This window comes from Pieris brassicae, chromosome 3 (genome assembly GCF_905147105.1).
Source record: "Pieris brassicae chromosome 3, ilPieBrab1.1, whole genome shotgun sequence".
NCBI lineage: Eukaryota > Metazoa > Arthropoda > Insecta > Lepidoptera > Pieridae > Pieris > Pieris brassicae.
The window spans coordinates 10,964,544-10,982,675 of NC_059667.1; the positions used below are offsets into that span (position 1 = coordinate 10,964,544).

Below are 18,132 nucleotides of genomic sequence, written 5' to 3' on the forward strand. Positions count from 1 at the left end.
TGCAGCTGACATTAAAACGATATTTGTAGTGCAAAGCGGGCCAAAGCGATCTGTGGGTTGTCCCCACGGGAGTCGGTTCGTAGGAAGTTTAAGGAATTACATATTTTGACATTTATGAGAATATTTTGTATGTGCGGAAAAATATAGATACCTTTAAAAATAATAGTAGCTTCTATAATTATAGTACTCTTAATAAAGACAAAATTAGTGGACCAACCACAAGGCTGCATAAAACGAGTAATTGTTTGCAAGGCAATTGTTTAGGTTTTTTTAACAAAATCCCTAGTGAGATACAAGTGTTGTCAATAAATAAATTCAAATCGTACGTTAAGGCAAATGTACTTTCTAAGATCTATTTTATATAATTGAATATTTAAACGAACCTAGTGCTTCGACGTGATTCGTGACGCCCCAGTATAAAGAGGTAACGCGACTGAATCTTTTGGCTCTATTTTCAGACTCGGGGGCCCCCGAGTCAACATCCACGACTGTTTTAATGTAAAGTGGGATCAAATCGTTTTGTCTTTCTACCTAAAATATGGCGAGAGGGCCGATGGCTGGCCATGCGTCATACTTGTGAACAGGTGCTACTTGTGGTGATTGGTCGTACTTGAATTCGTGTATGCGGTGATATTAGTTATTTCGTGTTGTTCCCACGAGAATATAAGTGCGTGCTCCTATTTCACGTGTGTCATGTATTTCTTTTTGGACGTACATAAGTGTACATTGTGTTACCTATATGAATAAATTATTTTTACTTTGACTTTAAAATATATTCGTAATAAAATAACGACCAAGCAAAATGCATACATTTATAATATCTAAGTCAGGTCTCAAACTAAAGCTGGTAAAACCACAAGGCATAGGTTACATTTTTACATTATTTTAAACTTTTTTTAAAGATAATTTGGGATTAAAGTAATATAATTAGAACTACAGATGCGTATTATTGAAAAATTATTAACTTTTTCTCGTTTAAATTGAAAACGTCACATTAAACGGTCTCCGATACTGATACTGAAACAAACGAACGTTCACAATAGACATGACCTCCAATAAAACCTAAAAAAATTATGTTTGGATCCAAGAGAGAGAATACGTAATGAGCATTAGGAACAAAAGCACGAGAGAAGGCCGATAGCCGGAAAAGGTGTGAATTGGAGAAAGCGCCATGATCTATTTTAACCTTTACAACTAAACAATAACGTCCAAATTTGATTTAGTTAAATACGAGGAGTATCCAAGACTCCAAGCGAAAGACTTAAATGCATCGGTAAAATAAACCTCATGGTTATTATAGTTTACAATAGAATGTTATTTTCAGTCTGAATGAAGAATCTAAGATAAGCTGCAAGTAGTTGTCGTGATGGCTTTCTTTGGACTGCAGTGGACTTCTACGGCGTAGCGCTACACCGTAATGAGCTACAGCGTTAGCATATCTGGCAATTGTAGACTTATTCTTATACTAATAACATTCTTTAATTAATTGAGAAATCTTAAAAGAGTAATGAAAAGTTTAGGTATAGTTTCAAATTGAAGATAGTCCGAATAAGTCGGCAGATTTTTTATGTCTTATTTGTATTAATAATATTTAATACGCACTGGAACAAAGGCGTTGCTACTTTCATGTAAGTGTAAATAGAGCCGTGTTTAAACGGTGAAACTTGTGAAGTAAATAAAAACGTTACTTACGGGGTGGAGGGGCCGGAATAATGTATGAAAATAAGAAAGCGCTTTGAACGACGAAATCGTTTGATGTTCAAGAGTGTTGAGATGAGAAAGAAATTCTTCGGGATCTACCTTTGCGGGAATTTACATAAGCATTCGATTCAAAACGTTATAAATTAGGTGTCGATGGTAACCGCGTCACGAGGCGGGTATTACTCAGGCTAACTGCGTCGTTTGCACCCTCCTCTGCCTTCCCCCCTACCCCGGAGCATCCGACACACGTCGGTAACTAATCACCGAGACTTAGGAGGACTTGAGGTGATCATTGAGGACCATTCGCAGAGACATCTCGCCGAGCACGAGTGATGCGGATGGCGATGTCAAATAATGGCACTAATTTACCTAATTGTATGTAGCCCAAGGGATGTCATAGTTATGCTCAGTGGCTTCACAACACGAAAAAGGTTTTAAATAATTCGTTGTTTTCCTTAATATTTATATTAAATAAGTGCAATTTTGTTGAGAGACCATGACTACATTGACCAGGAAAGCGATATCTTTCCAAAATACTCTTTTTTATAATGTTTATTCTTCATATAGCATATATGTAAAATAGATAGAACCTGCGAGTCAGATGAACCAAAGTTAATGTTGTGTCATTTACGTTCGATTAGAATATATAAAATATAAATTATATTAAAATAATCTCAGATAAGGGTCTGATTTGATATTTTCATGTGTAGAATAAATGGCAAGGGGCGCGGGGCTGGCCGGGTCGAGGCGTGCGCAGGCAGCAGTTCACTCGCTCGCGCCGCGCTGGCCGCCCGTCGTAGCCTGCTCGAGCCGCCCCAGCGTTATCAATACGAGTCCGCGCTATCAGTGGATTGTGCAAGTGATACTGACTTAACTCGTGATACAAGTGTTAACCGAGTGTTGTGGGTGACAGCAATTAGGACTCGGCGGCGCTTCTTTAACGGTTGACAACACTCGATTCGCTCGGTGAGTGCTCTTGAGTTTGACGTGTGAGTGCTCTCATTAGGAAACTCTAATAGCTAAAATAATGATGTTTACGTAAGTCTAGCCCATTCAATTTCATGTAGTTTTCATATAATAATACTATATCTTAAACCACTTTTATTCAAAAGAAAAGCTTAAATCTGTGTGCACGTTATAATTGTGTTTAATTGCAGTGGGCTAAAGGAAGTGCGTAAAATATTTCGAAAGCTTTGTTATATTATGTTTCCCATTCTCACTCACTTGGCAACAACTTAATTTTCCGACGGCATTAATTGCGGAAGCCGTTTCACAATGAGTAAAGATTTATGATATGATACTAATATAATTATGTTATATAGACATTTCAGTTTTTTGACCTTATTTTACTGCTATCTATGATTAAATGTTGTTTATTTTATACATATTATACTCAGTATATTAGGGAACATAATAGAATATAAGGTTCATATTTTTTTCGGTCTTCTTTTATTTTAAAAGTGAAACAAAATATAATTATTGTTACTTAAAATGTTACTTTACCCGCTTTATTGAAATTAAATACCTTTATATTTTAATAACTTATAAAATATTAGATTAAAATTAAAAAAGTTTTTGTTTATGTTGGTTTACGTTGGTATTTAAAGAAAGTTGGAGGTATGTAAATATTGTAATAAATTTACGTTTATATGCGCTAAGGAAGTTGTATTTTCTTTAAATCTTTTAAACTTATGTAAACTAAAGTCAATCAAAACAAGATTAAAGTGATTAATCGACTGCATAGGGTTATCTACCACTGATTATTCTAAGCGTAAAATAATTTTTTATTAATTTTATTTGCGGTTTAATTAAATTTTTCCGTTTTTGTCAATTACAGTCCGTCACTTGCGATTCATAGTCTAAAATCTCATATAAAATGATTAAACATGTTTGCGTGTTGGGTCGTATTGATGCTCACTGATGGTGATACTGTTTATGATACACTATTGAGAAGCGCACTAAGGTTGTATTTGTCTGAATCATAGCACTGGCATGTTAATGTATCAATTCTTTTTAAATTCACCCGCACAAATATCGATCACAAAACCAAACAACACAGATATTAAATATTCCATTGGACATTAAAAAAAAAACATAAAATGAACTGGACTGAATGCAATCGAGCCAAGGCCACAGTGAAGAAGCAAAGCCATTTTCTAAGCACACACACACACACACTCACAATAGAGATTGACCGCAGGTAACTCTAGTTTTATGAATTCTACATACTTTATGTTTAGTATTAGAAATGAAGAAGAGAGTGGTAGCCCTATATGTAGTCTTTGGCATTATCCATAAGTATTAATGCAAGAAAGTCTCGGGTTCATGTCTTGTCCCTCGGGAAGTGAGGAGAGAATGATAAAGTGTCTGCTCTGTTTGAAGTCGAGGCTACGACGTGGAATCTTTTATCAATATACGAAGAGATAATCGGTTTTCCTTATAATAAAATAACACGATTTACATTATAATACAATATAACCTAAACCTAATTATGTTGTAAGAGAAGGATCTTAATATGTTTATACAATTTTATTTCGAAAAGAGTAAGTCTTACATTGCACTATAACGGTTTTTATTAAAAGTAAATGGAACCACTTAAGAATACTTGTGGGAAAAGTTACATATTTTTCGTCATTTCAACGAAGCTTAAGTATAATATTTTAAAAATTTATGATATTTAGGTTAGAGTTAATCGTACTGTGAATGACACACTGCCTTATCTCTCAGTTATCTCCTGTAAAATCCGACTCCGTGCAAAGATAGGCTTTAACCGTATTCCGTTAAATTACTCGTATAATGTGAGAGGCGGCTGGTTTCCGAGCCAGTGGGCCGGCAACAAGGATATGCTCCGATGAAGATGACAGCAGTACTTGCTACTTAGGCATCTGCCTCTATTGAAATTTAAGTGATTCTACTTAGAAGGTGGTTCATTAGCTTGTACGATAGTTTATCGATATTTATGTTCGAGCTGACTCGAGCAAATAATTTTTTATAAATAGCCCGGAAACAAAGTGCGTCTTCATCTGAAATATTATAATAACAATGCATATAAGGGAAATTCAAAACTGCTGTATAAGTGTGAAATAACGGTTGAATATTTTGTTTCAAATTATTGCAATTTGCATAAAGACTAGAGACAGCTTTGAACTTGAATTTGATTGAGTTGTATGAAATGATATTTCGATCGCAATTCCTGTCCCGCGACGGCCACTCTATCGGCTATGAAATATGGCAGTCTGTTTGTGATTTACGGCCAACCCGAGTGAAAAATGACCCGTCTATTGTACGTACCTAGGCCTTGCTTACAAAAGAATACCTTTTATTCAAATCGAATCGAGAATTGATGGTTTCTTTTTGTCGTGTGCTTGGTACTTATATTATTTGTAGATACGAATCATAATCTTTGTGTTTATTCGTATAAATTCTACAAATATGATTGTGGATTGATTTTGAGATAAAATTATAAATAGTTGTAAAATTATAAAAGATCAAATAATGTATTTTTGGGTTGTCTTTCATGTAATTTATGCGACACTTAAACCATCGTCATCATCGAAAATAAATTTATATTTGATATTCAGATGACTATTACATTATTATGATCGTTTACAACTTTGGCTATATTATATCAATGGTGTGTGTCCAGCAGATATATTACTTTGTAAACCTAATAGTCCGTCTGTCCTGACCATAATTCATACTGGCACGCCTCTCTGGCTCCATAAATTACCGAGGGTTACTTCGATAGAATATCGACACCGGACGTGACTACAATGCCTGAGAGCCGCAACTTTTGAGGGCCGCGGCTCTTGCAACTATAGATAGACTTTGTATACGTACTCACTGATTGTCCATCTCTTCTTAACCTAAGGTGTATTTCTCGGAGAAGCAATGATCCCTGTTGACCCTTCATCAAAAAATATTTTTATCGAAATGTACAATTAGCTAGAGTAGACGTGTTTGCATATTATTGTAATATCCGGTTCTAATGCAGGTATCGTGTGCGGCGCCCGGTAACCAGACGCACAGTAGTGAGGACAGCTTCCGTCCAATTAGAGGCGCTTTGTCTCCGCTCTGCGGCCGCGTGTAATGACTCCCAGCCTGTGGAGTCCCTCGCTTTGTGCCTCTGTGTCAATATTAAAGTCGATGTCATTGTGTTCATATAGGACTTGTTAGCTCATGCGTTAAGGCTTCAATAGACCTGCTCAATATTTTGCCACGTAGATATCTATCTCACAATCCATTTAAGAGTAAAGCTGATACTTGATGGCAGGTGAAACTTCGACCCACGTTAAACCTCTTAGTTCGAAGCCTAGGGCTGCCCCAGGGACGCATGTACATTCTCCTCTTGGATAAACAAAAACAATATGCTTAATGGTAGTAGCAACTTGTTTTTTAAGTAATTTAAAGGAAATAAAGTCACATTCACAACGTTAAGTATGACTGTAAATTCTAGATTCCTAATACAAAAAGTGAATGAAAAAGGGCCTTAAACCAATTTTGGTTAAGCTAAACCAAACTGAAGTTAGTCTAGTGGAGGAGATTTTAAAAGTAATGAATTAGCATAAAATATACCGCGAACAGTGTCAAATGGTTTACGTACGTAATGATTATTTGGTATTATTCTTGTTCTGTAGGTACCTTGACAGTCGAAACTTGAGTTTATACTTACAATCCCATTCTATTTGAAACATATATGTGAACAAAGCTACACAGAATACAGCTTTACCAAATAGGTATGGGCTGAGCTGACGGGCACGTAAAGTATGCCGGCGTGATTCCGGAGATGAGATGCCGGAAACCAAATTTCCGTATTTGCTCAAAGGCTCTATGCAATTTCGCTGTCCTTTTGATTTTGTTATTGCTTACTTTTTTGTTTCAATGCCTTTCAGAACTGGTTTGTCTTATCGATGGTCTTCTTTCTTCGTCAATCTTTCTGAGAGTTTCGTCAGTTTATTCGTAGATTTATTGTTCAATTTTCTTATTCTACATAATCTTCTAGTTTGTGTACGGTTAAATTAAATTTTTATGACTAACACTGATTTTGATTAACTATCATTGCTTAATCATTACGATGATTAAACGCGTACGCCACGCACACAACATCCCCACCAATCATCTAAGTACATATTCATCGTATCTGTTAGATACCAGCCTCGAAGTGAACGTCAAGTCCTGATAACGTAAAATGTTATTCTATCATTCTGTTACTCATTCTCTTTAGGTATATTAAATGTTAATTTCATGTAATATAAATTCGCCAAATTTAGCCATTAGATTATATAGATTAATTCCTATTTGTATTTGAGTTTTGGGAGAAACATTTTTAATATCGAAGGTGGTACCGGTGTGATTAAAAATATGTAAACTAGTAATCACTTATGGCACGAAATGAAATCGGTCAGCCGCCATGAAAAATTTAAAACATAAACCACCGCTTTTTGCAATTGGAAATTTGTGAATAGAAAATATACTTTTCATGAAAATATAAAATAATTTTTCCATCTATGAGAGGAACACGGGTGACTTGTTTCAAATGTTTGTATTATAGTTTTAAAAGGCAGAAATAATTCTTATTACTCACGTAAAACTGAGCTTAATTCGAGTGTAAATTTGTGTTGTGATTGCGCTTTAAAAGACACGCCCTAATACATACTATATATACAACCAAGAATTTCAATAAAATTAACTAATATACGATTGTTTAGTAAACTCTAACTTTTAGGATTCAGGCTTTAATTTTTTGTATCATAAACATTATTAACGGCTCTCTTGCGTGCCAACTGTCATTTGGTATCCTTCCAGCAAAAATTCTAACCACCATAGTACAGGTGGTAATGAGTACAATACCAAAAACTGTTTTGAGACATCATCATCGGTTTCAGTAAAAAAGGCTCAGTTATTATGTTTAAGTTTTGTGGTCAAAAGCGATTGAATAACATAAAATTGTTCGCACAGACCAACTTTAGCACTATTCGCATTTTGGAACTAATAGCACAGCTAATACTAACATGGATATTCAGTATAGCTTCAAGCGAGAGCTAAAAGTCAAATAATAAGTAATTTCATAAAGGTTTCTATGGTACACGTATCGTCACACTTTTTTAATTATTAAAGTAATTAAAAAAAACAACGTTTTTCATCGTTGTTCAAGAGGACGTGATTACTTCCGTATTTCCAAACTAAAACCAAATCAAATTCTGATTTCATCTGAAGTGATGTGGAATGAAATACATTACAGTTTTCGTGGTTGTTATAATCTCAGATAATTGTGGCTTTTCATATCCCATTAGCACCATCTGGCTGATTTTGGGATATCTCAATCGAAGTAACAAATGATAACTTGAGAAATTCTCTAAGTAAGTCCCGATTAGGCCAATACAAATGGTGCCATTTCTATCAACAAACCCTTCGGGAGCTAATGACAGCGTTTCAAGTGCAAATCCTTTTTGAGACACTTTATTTTACGAGTCTGATTTTTTAAGCTTTAACTGCCGAAGCGTTGTAATGAGATTTTGAGGTGACGGAAACTTTGATTTTATTTTCATTTAATTTCCACAAACGGGGTTACCGTTTACATAGTTTTATTTACTTTCCTAATCTTGGAATCCCTTACTTTTCTCAACGAAGAAAAAATTGCACTTATTTATTGCATTTTTACTCTATTTGACAATTACTGCAATATGGTACACTTTCAATACGCCATACAGTTATAGAAGAGTCTGTAGAGAGTAATCAGTAAAATATTCTATGAGTATCAAACAATGAGGTACAAAGTAAGTCGGGAATAGAGATACCACTCTCGACTAAAATTTGAAGCAGAATCTGAAGTCATGGCCAGATCAGGAAAGTCTGAATTATAACATAAACATAAACAATAAAATTTGAAAGAAATAAAGCGACCCTTTGCGACTTGAACACAAATATTTGGATCAAGAGTGACTGCATTTTTGTAGAACTATTCAAGCGCCAGTAGCTCCATAGAAATAATTATATAAAAAATTAAACAGAATTTATTTGAGATATATGCAATTAGCAACAATGTATTATTTCGTCCTGGGGCGGGATTGAGTTTGAAAAGAGGAGCTAGTAATTAGGTGCTTGTTGGCTCAAACACTACAAATGCCCGTCTTTCCCCCCTCTCCCGCGCACCACTTCTTATGACTATATAGTCAGTGATACAATTAATATAATTTTTAGTATAAAAATTTGATGGTACTCGTACGTAAAAGTGGATGTGACAATGTTAATTTCGTATGAACCTCTTTCGCTTGAATAGCTTACAAATTAGTTATGTCAGAATTGAAAAAAACATTCTGTAACATGTTTACGAACGGGGCGGGTAATAAGTCAAAACTTTTTTGTTATTTCCTTCAGCGGTGTTGAAATCGGCACATTTGCTAAAGTGTGCCGCTAACTTTTTCCATATGAACTTCGCTTCACTGGAACTAAGTTTTATAGCCCCACGCTTCGGGGACGCTTTGCCGTACAGCCCTAGCGGTATGCGGATTTCTATTTATGACGCTGTGCCATAAATTAAAAGAAGAAAAATTACTATTATTATACATTATAAGGTATCTGGTAGATCTAAGTTTTGAACGTTTTTTTTGTAGAACGGGGCAAACGGGCAGGAGGCTCTCCTGATGTTATGTGATACCGCCGCCCGTGAACACTCTCAATACCAGAGGGCTCATTAACGGCCTTTTAACAATTGATACGCTTGTATTGATCCACCCTAAGTCGACGTGATTCGGAATTACTTCAGTGATTTACGAACATAGTATTTTTGTGTGGAACTCACTCAGTAATGCACGCTAAAGTAGAAATTTGTCCTAAATTCCTTAATACTAGACCGAGGGCGGACCGAGCTGAGTTGTAGAGAATTTATATCAAGCGCCAGTTACAAATCTTCGGTAAGCCACACTCGAAACAGTTCACTTTGTTGCGAATTTCATTGGATTTACGTTTATTAAGGCGTACCCCGCGTAAAGAGAGCGAGATTCGCTATGGGCTACGAACTCGCGCAACGCGGTCGTAGCCGTTACAGCTGGCTTTATTACTATTTTGTTCCGGGATTTGTCAATATTTGAGTATAATAAAAAATTTTGAAATACGCATATTACATACAAGTTAATATTAGTTTTATTTTCACAGTAAAACACAAACGGTTACATTCTACAAACTATCATTAATTTATATTTAAAGTCAGGACTTTAATAGATAACTTAGAAATTGAAATAATATTTAAAACAAAACCTTTTTAGCATATAATTTTTCATTAAATATATAAAATGAAGATTTTTATTGAATATGTATACACATTGTGCATTTCGTAGGTTTTTTTCAATGGACAAGCAATATAGCAAATATTAGTTAGCTTAAATTATATATGTATATGCGTATAGTGGAGTGGGCATTATCTCGCTAAGCACGCGAATGCATTACTGGGACAATATGTACAGATACTGTTATCGAGATACTCACAGCTAATCGGCATTTGATTAAGTTTGGACATACCAAATCAATTACTCTATATCAGTCCTGCCCAATTATTAGATGTTATGCGAGAAAATTCGCTTTCAAACAAACAAACTGTATTTTAATTAAAATAACTGTAACGTGTGTAGTGTAGATGTAGTAATTATAAACATATTTCTATTGGGCTTGTGTTTTGATATATAAGCTCATTAACAAACATTCGTAATAGAAGGAAAACCCTTTTCGTTTCATTCGTAAAACCCAAATAATTCATGGGAAATTTAAAAGGCTAGGTATTATAACTACAACTGTTCATTAATAAGCTATACTGAAAAATAAATACGTGAACATTTAGAGCTAAGCTAAAAATTAAAGGCGTAATAAACACAATAAAATATTATAATCCATAGTTTGGTACGTGAACGTACTAAAATCATAACGATTTAGTATAGGACTGATAATTTGTGTTTTGTGACAGTTGACGGCTAATAAGAGCATTACAAATTTAGCGTCAAAATATCTTCACAAAAGTCATAAACAACAGAACAAAAACAACATTAGAAGCGGTTGTGTAGCGGGTTATTTATCGCTGTCAGCCCACTCGCATCCTTCCGCGACTTTTGTCTATGCTCTTGAATTATGTAAACAAGTACACGCCAACTTTAATAGGTTTTGTTGGATTCGACTTCGTGATCTTTTTTCACTTTCGAATAAAGTCATTTAATACTGAATTGGGATCAAGGAAAACATTTCATATATTAAAAATTTAAGAATTATTTAAATTAAATGTGTGTGTTTCATAAAAATACGTAAATTCCCATTAGCTTCATTAGTCATTCCATCTCTCACTTGCTTTTTCCTTCTTCCCATTCCGATCGCAACATTTCCAGTTCCACTGATTGTAAAACGATAAATTGGCTTTGAAACAAACAATCCTACGTAAGTTAATTTATAAATGTACGCGACTTGCCTGGATGCCGTTTAATTAAATTATTGTCCTTTCAACCATTATCTTTAAATTGAGAGCTGTACTTTAGTATAGTAAAAACAGACTTAACAACTCAAATGAAATGAACAACTTCATAATATGGAAGGAAATCGACTAATAAAACACGTAGTTAGAACTCTAGCGCAATTTAGATAATTTGGTAGTTTACTAAAATCAAAATTTAAGCATTAAATCCTCTATATTAGCTGTATTCAGAATATACGATCATGGAATATCTGATTTTGTATTCTAGAAGAAGCTTCAATTTAAATTGAACGGTACTTTGCCCAAAATTGCAAAGGTAAACTATTGCTTTCATATCCGATTTTCTATACAATTTTATACTTCATATGATATGATTTTACACAACTGTCTCTCAACGTATTGTATGGTGCAAGGCTCACTATTAACGTATCATAAAGTAATTAATGAAGAAGATTGATTACGTGTAGTATCGTGCGTGCGACGTATCAGAGTAACGACGTAGCACAGCGGCCGGTAGCTCATCGTTTTTGATAGCTTCACGGTTACAAAGGCTTTGTTTTCATAATTACACTTATATGGCGTAGACATCATCATTATTAAATTTGTATTCTGTTGAATAATTATCATCTACAAATATAAAATAACATTACATAGTAGAAGGAAATTCCCGTTTCACAAATCATCTGGCACCACCACTTTGGAACGCCAGAAGGACTTCAAAAGTAGTGTTAATTTATGCTTAGTAAACAATTATTATTATACATGCATAAGAGATTGTAACATTACCAAATAATTATAAATAAGGTAACCACATTGTATGTGTCTGTGTGTAAAATTTATATACATTGCAAACCATTACATGCCTGTATAGTTTTTACGTAGTTTTTGTGAGAACTATAACCAACCGGTCACAACTTGTATCAAGGCATGGTAAATCATGAAAAAAATAATATAATTTTTTATCACTGGTAGCAATTCAACATGGGCTACTCATAGAATTTCAACTAATTTAATCTGCGTCAGAGACATGTGTTCGCGAGGGAATAATTACGTCGGCTGTAAATAATCGAGCGCGGTGGAGTCGACGCTTCATACACGATCGCAGGAAATTACTTTTGTGGTACTTTTTGACAGCTAATTGACATCGCTCATTTGAACCATCGAAACGTCTTTTTGAGAATTACATAAGTGGCATTAAAAACTATAAATATCGATAGAGTTTGATTTAAATGCTTTACAAGGAAAGTCGACCAAAATCTTACTTTTAAATTGGAATAAATAGATAGCGGCATCTGTCAGTTGGCGCATTTGTGTAAAGTTTAAAAAGTGGTCGATCAAAAGGCGAGTCACGTAGAGCGCATACATCATGTGGCGCAGATGACACGGCACGGTATTTGGCTAAATTAGTCTTTAGTTTGACTAGCAATAGAATCGGTTGCTTTGTACGGTAATTGTATTTTCCTTATAACCTTATATTCAATTTTTTGTGCTCGTAATATGTAAAATAGTTTTTTCTTCTTACTGATATTGATATAATATAAGATTGACAAGTGCCTACTAATATTGATGCATATTGACTAAAAATAAGTACAATCACATCCTTTATTCACACAAAACTACCTGTATCTGTTGTACCGTTGACTGTGATAAATATGTTACGTGACCTGTCTAGCTTAAAGGACATCCAGTGAAGCCAGTACACAGCGCATCAAACTAAATTGTACCTAGGTAACACTGAAAATGTTTAAAAAATGAAAAACGGCTTAATGTAGAAAGTTGCCAATACTTTTATTGTTGTTCGAAGTAATTTTTCGAATCACTGAGAAAAGCAGTGGGCCTATTTTTCTCTTCTATGGCATTTTTGCACGCTTTCACCGCATCTTCAGGGCTCGTAAAGTGAATACCTATAATTTTAACTTTATTTCTTGGGAATAAATGAAAGTCACAGGGCGTTCATTTTCTCGACACCTGCCATAGTCAAATATTCAACAGTCCGTTTTGCGGAGTGCGCTGAAACACTGTCGCTGTGAAGGAGGATCCTGCTGCAAGGGCGTTGCTTTCGATTTTTTTCCAAGACTACAGGCAAACAGCGGTTGACATACCAGTCTGCAGTAGCTGTCCTTACATCTTCAAGCACAACTGCCGCGAAATGACCTTTCCGACCAAATAATGAGGCAATCATCTTTTTTCCTTGACTTCTTCCTTTCTTTACCTTAGTTGGACGATCCTCAAAACGAAACACCCACTGAGCTGATTGTCTTTTGGTTTCGGGTTCGTAGGAATATATCCAGCTTACATCACCTGTGACTATATATACAGCATTTGAGTCACCGCCGTTGGACTTATCTAACATTTGGCGATACCAGTCCATGCGAAGGTGTTTCTGGTCGTCGGTTAAAGGATGGGGAATCGTAATAGAATCGAAATGCTAATCGCAGCCTATCATAGCTTTATTGTTGAGTAAGCCCACAATGAAAGTCATAATAAATCTATGACTCGCATTAGATTAATTTTCACGTGTACAAAGAGTTTTAGATTTGCCGCCAATTCACAAAGAGTTCTTAAATTGAAATTCAAAAAAGTTTTTATTTGTAATGTTTCTAACTGGCCAGTTCTAAACATTTTCAGTGTTGCTGAACTATATTGATATATATATGTAAGTATAAATTTTATTCCCAATTTTTCATTGAAACTTTTGTTTTAAATTAAACATTTCGGTTTTGCGCGGTAACATCGGGTTTTTAACCCTCACTAATTGCATCATCGTTTCGCGATTACAATCTCGAGTGTGGATAATGTGGCCATTAATATATGTAGCAAGGAAATTACACTCGACTCGCCACCTTATTTATTCATACCTTTTTGCCTCAAACATCCATATATTTTTGGAAACGCCTTTGAATATGTTGAATGAGATTGCATTTTCAATTTTAATGTATGCTAAAGTTGCGTTGAGGCATATACGAGTATACGATGTTTTTAATCAGCGGATTCTATGAACGAGATGGACACCAAAATAATATTTTTACCGCAATATTTTATTTTTAATGAAAAAAACACGCCACTTTTTTAGCTTTTGCCCATGCGGGTATAAATGCAAGCGTTACTAACATACAAACTATATCCTCCAGTCAGTTACTGTAGGTCGCGGAAGTATTATATTTTCTCTAAGTGATGTTGTAGGGATCATGAACTGTCCTTCCCCAGAAATCGGCGGCCCAGCGGATTCATTAATATCTTTCTCAATTCCGTTATAGAACTGATAGTCCGTTTCTTTATATCACAACAGTTCACACAAAATGACAAGAGTTCAGTTCAGTTAAAAGAGGGCAGCTATACTGATTTATTTAATGAATAAGGAAGTGAAGTTTCGTAAACATAGTTTATAAGGTGATTAAGTTTTGACACTGTGCTGTTATAAAAAAAAATATATATTGTGTGGTTACTAATTAAACATAAGTAAAAAAATATTCAACCATTATAAATAACAAAACATATATATATTCGTTATCTATAAATAAATCATGCATTGCACGTACTCGTATAATAACAAAAGACAAATTGCTCTAACACAATATAACATTTGCATTCTGAACAACTCAAAATAAATAACGCAACAGTGAATAACTGAAAACTATGGGAGCATTTTCATAATTTAATATCGAAAATGTATGAAAATAACAAAACAATAGAGGAAAGGGTCACAACACAAGGTATTCAGGAGAATCGCAGTAATTATTGGGTAAATAAGTCGTTACATATTCACGTAGTTATCATATCTGCTGCGACCATTAGTGATATAGGTGAGGGCACTGAAACCACTCATAGATAAGAGCCGTATGGGTTAGAGGATAGGCGGAGGCGGCCTTTACGTAAGTAGCATTTAGATAGATCTTAAAATTCTTACATATTGTATATTTTATTACTTTCTCAATACTTCATCTACAAACAGGTAAGACTTTGCTTCTAACTCTAAAATTGTTAATTCCTGGAAGTAAGTTATCTATAAACGTATTACTCGAAACGAAGCTAACCTAAGAGTTTCAAACCAGTATAAGTCAACAGCTCAACTCGCTCAACAGCTCGACTCGCGCCTCGAAGTGAAAACATGGATTTTAGCGATATCAAACGGTGGGTGGCAATTAGGTTAGTTTGCGAGCGGTCTATTGCCAAATGATCTGCGAGTTACGAGTGGCGACCGACTGCGTAACGACAATGTAATGTTGGCATATTTATCGGGGTTGCCGCACAAATGTTAACTTTATCTGCTTTACCGTTTCGGTGTAATGAAAAATAAATTATGTGTAGTGTGTGCAGAACAACGCCGCTGCTAATTGTTAATAGTTTCGCTTCCGTTGTGTAATGTTAACTCTTGTGGCGGACCAGATTGTTTGTTATTCCTCTGAGTAATGAGCTCAATTCGGATATAGCCGAAAAACATCTTTTTATTCGTGGGAAATATTTCGTCTTTACGTATATATACAAATGTCATAAATGAAAAAGGTGTGAGATTGAACGCATTAAATATAAGTATATTTCGATTTTATATGTGGTAAATTTATTTAGTTTATGTACATGCTTTAGCCATTACGGTAACGAAGTGCCAAGTTTTACAACTCTAATTACTTAGCTTCAAATAAACTTTCCTCAAAATTTCTTTCAACTCGATCCGTCGGGAAAATCGCATTATTTTTGTTGCTCAAAAACATTCTCCTGGACAAATTTTTAATTTCGTTCCCAAGTTTATTTACGGAAATTCAAAATTAACATAAAAGGTGCCCGTAGTTCCCTTTAAATATTGTTGAAAATTGTAAGAACAACAATGCAACGAGGAACCGTTTTGAGGTGAAAAGCCTTATTCAAAGGCAACTAATTGTTTACTAAATTTTATTAGGAGAATAAAAAAATCATCCTAAAATCGTATTTACAAAAAAAGCTTGCTATTCTGAATTAATGTTGAATTATTATAATCGAAATATAACCGAAATATCTTCTAATTGAATAATTTTCAAGTGTTTATGTTAAAAATACTTTTAAGAATATGGAACAATTGTGTGTAAATTATGCGATCTTATTTTTAGCTACTAAAGTCATTTACTAAATGCTTAAGGTTCAGGATCAGGTTAACATATTTTCTTAATCGGGAGCTGAAATAAATGTGCCATGCTTCCTTAAAACTGGTATCAACAATACATATAGTAAACTTATTGTTTATGTTATTATCATTCTGCCGAATTTAGCTGAACCTCGTTAATGTCTAGCACTTTAAACATGAATCGGGTCATGCCAATATTACTCCTCAATAGATCTCCTTAAATATTCAGGTTATTTTATAATAGCTGTGAGCCGACAGCCCGATTATGGGACCCGCGCTGTAGAGGTGTGTCGGCGATATTAACGCGACAAACAATTGAGGATTAGGTATTTGAAATTAATAACCTCCGGGGAATTACAACCGGATTCCATTCACGACATCTCCCAATTCGGTTTCATATGGCATTATCATTGATTTGTTCCATTTATTGGACGCCTCCGTCAGGGCAGATTGCGCACGCCGAGCTTAAATTTTCACAAAGTGATCCCATAAACAGTCTATTCACTTTTATTTCGAGATTATGATTTATGGAATTATCTTTTCATTTTATCACAATTAATTATTTCTCTGTAGAGTTTTTCGATACTACATTTTTTTTAGTAAATCCAATTAATTCATGACATTTCGTTATTTCCAACCAACAATATTAGAAACAAAATTCAACGTTGAAAGTTAATCATGACAAAGGCTTGCGTCACAGGCAGATGGTTCGCGTTAATTGTCCCGGCCAGGGTGGGGCCGGGGCATGTTGTAGAGGGGGCTAATACCACTCGCACGAGACATGTATTACTGAGGAGTGACTAGTGAGGACCGTAATGACGGGATTTACATTTGTTGTCGGGACTTTGTCCTCTTTTAACAAAATTTAACGTTCTCTTAAGTATTTACAGAAGTAAAAGCAATAAGTTTAATAATAAATATTTTTTTTAATGATAGAAGAATAAGAATAACTAAAGAAGCATATATTTTTAATAAACTAGTTTTACGAAAATATTTCTTTGACTGAGCTGAGAACGTAGGTCTATACATGTTATGGTACTAGATAGAAGTCGTAAAGATATTATTATTTCAAATTCTACTAAAATGTATAATATTTTAAAATTGAAAATTACGCTTTCTCGAGTATATCTTCAGGCTTCAGGCTATCAGGATTTATTTAATAAACTTATTGGGCAAGTTTTGAGATCGTTTCACGGATATATTTCTGATGGAATAAGGTTAATTAAGATTTCCACCAACGCAAGCTTCGTAAAGCATTTGTCGTGTTGTGGTTACTGCAAACCATAAAACATATTATATTTAATATATAATTTTTCTCATAGGTTCAAGTGGTTATGTCACTGTCACTAATTAATTACTTTATATTTTAATACTAAATTGAAATGAAACCCAATTAATAAAAATATTGTCTGGCCGAGTATTATGAAGGCTACGTTGTTTGGGTTCTCATTTAATTTAAGGGCCCAAATTAGGATAACGTAATGTTCTTCCTTTTTGAGATTTTTAATAAAATTTTGTTCCTCCGACCCCTCTTAACTTGCCTTAGTTACGAACTTTGAATAATATTTAAAGAAAAATTATCTTTTATATTTTTAGATTTCATTATTTTCCTGTGAAATTGCCTAAAAGTAAGTTTTACTATTTTTCTTTACAATAAGTTAGTTTACCATGTATATCATGTGTCTCACATAGTGACTCCCCAGTCTTTTGCAGGTGGAAATGAATAGTTCCTTATTTTACATATTATTACTATGTTTACTCTGTAACTTTGTATTTGTACTTTAACATTGTCAGTTGCACCTTTTTACAGGGTACATTCATAATGAGGTGATGAGGTGTTAAAGGTTACAGGTGCTGGTAATATAAGCATAACTTACATAAAAAC

General features: G+C 34.4%; 1 protein-coding gene across 2 annotated transcripts in view; it reads left to right on the forward strand.

Moving 5' to 3' along the window:
* The first annotated feature begins 2,481 nt into the window (after positions 1-2,481).
* LOC123707106 (T-lymphocyte activation antigen CD86-like) overlaps positions 2,482-18,132 on the forward strand; it is an 81,933-nt gene continuing 66,282 nt past the window's right edge. For both annotated transcript variants that reach the window (XM_045656902.1, XM_045656903.1), the window contains exon 1: positions 2,482-2,667. The gene's annotated coding sequence lies outside the window, so the exon portion shown is untranslated. The remainder of the gene's footprint in view (positions 2,668-18,132) is intronic.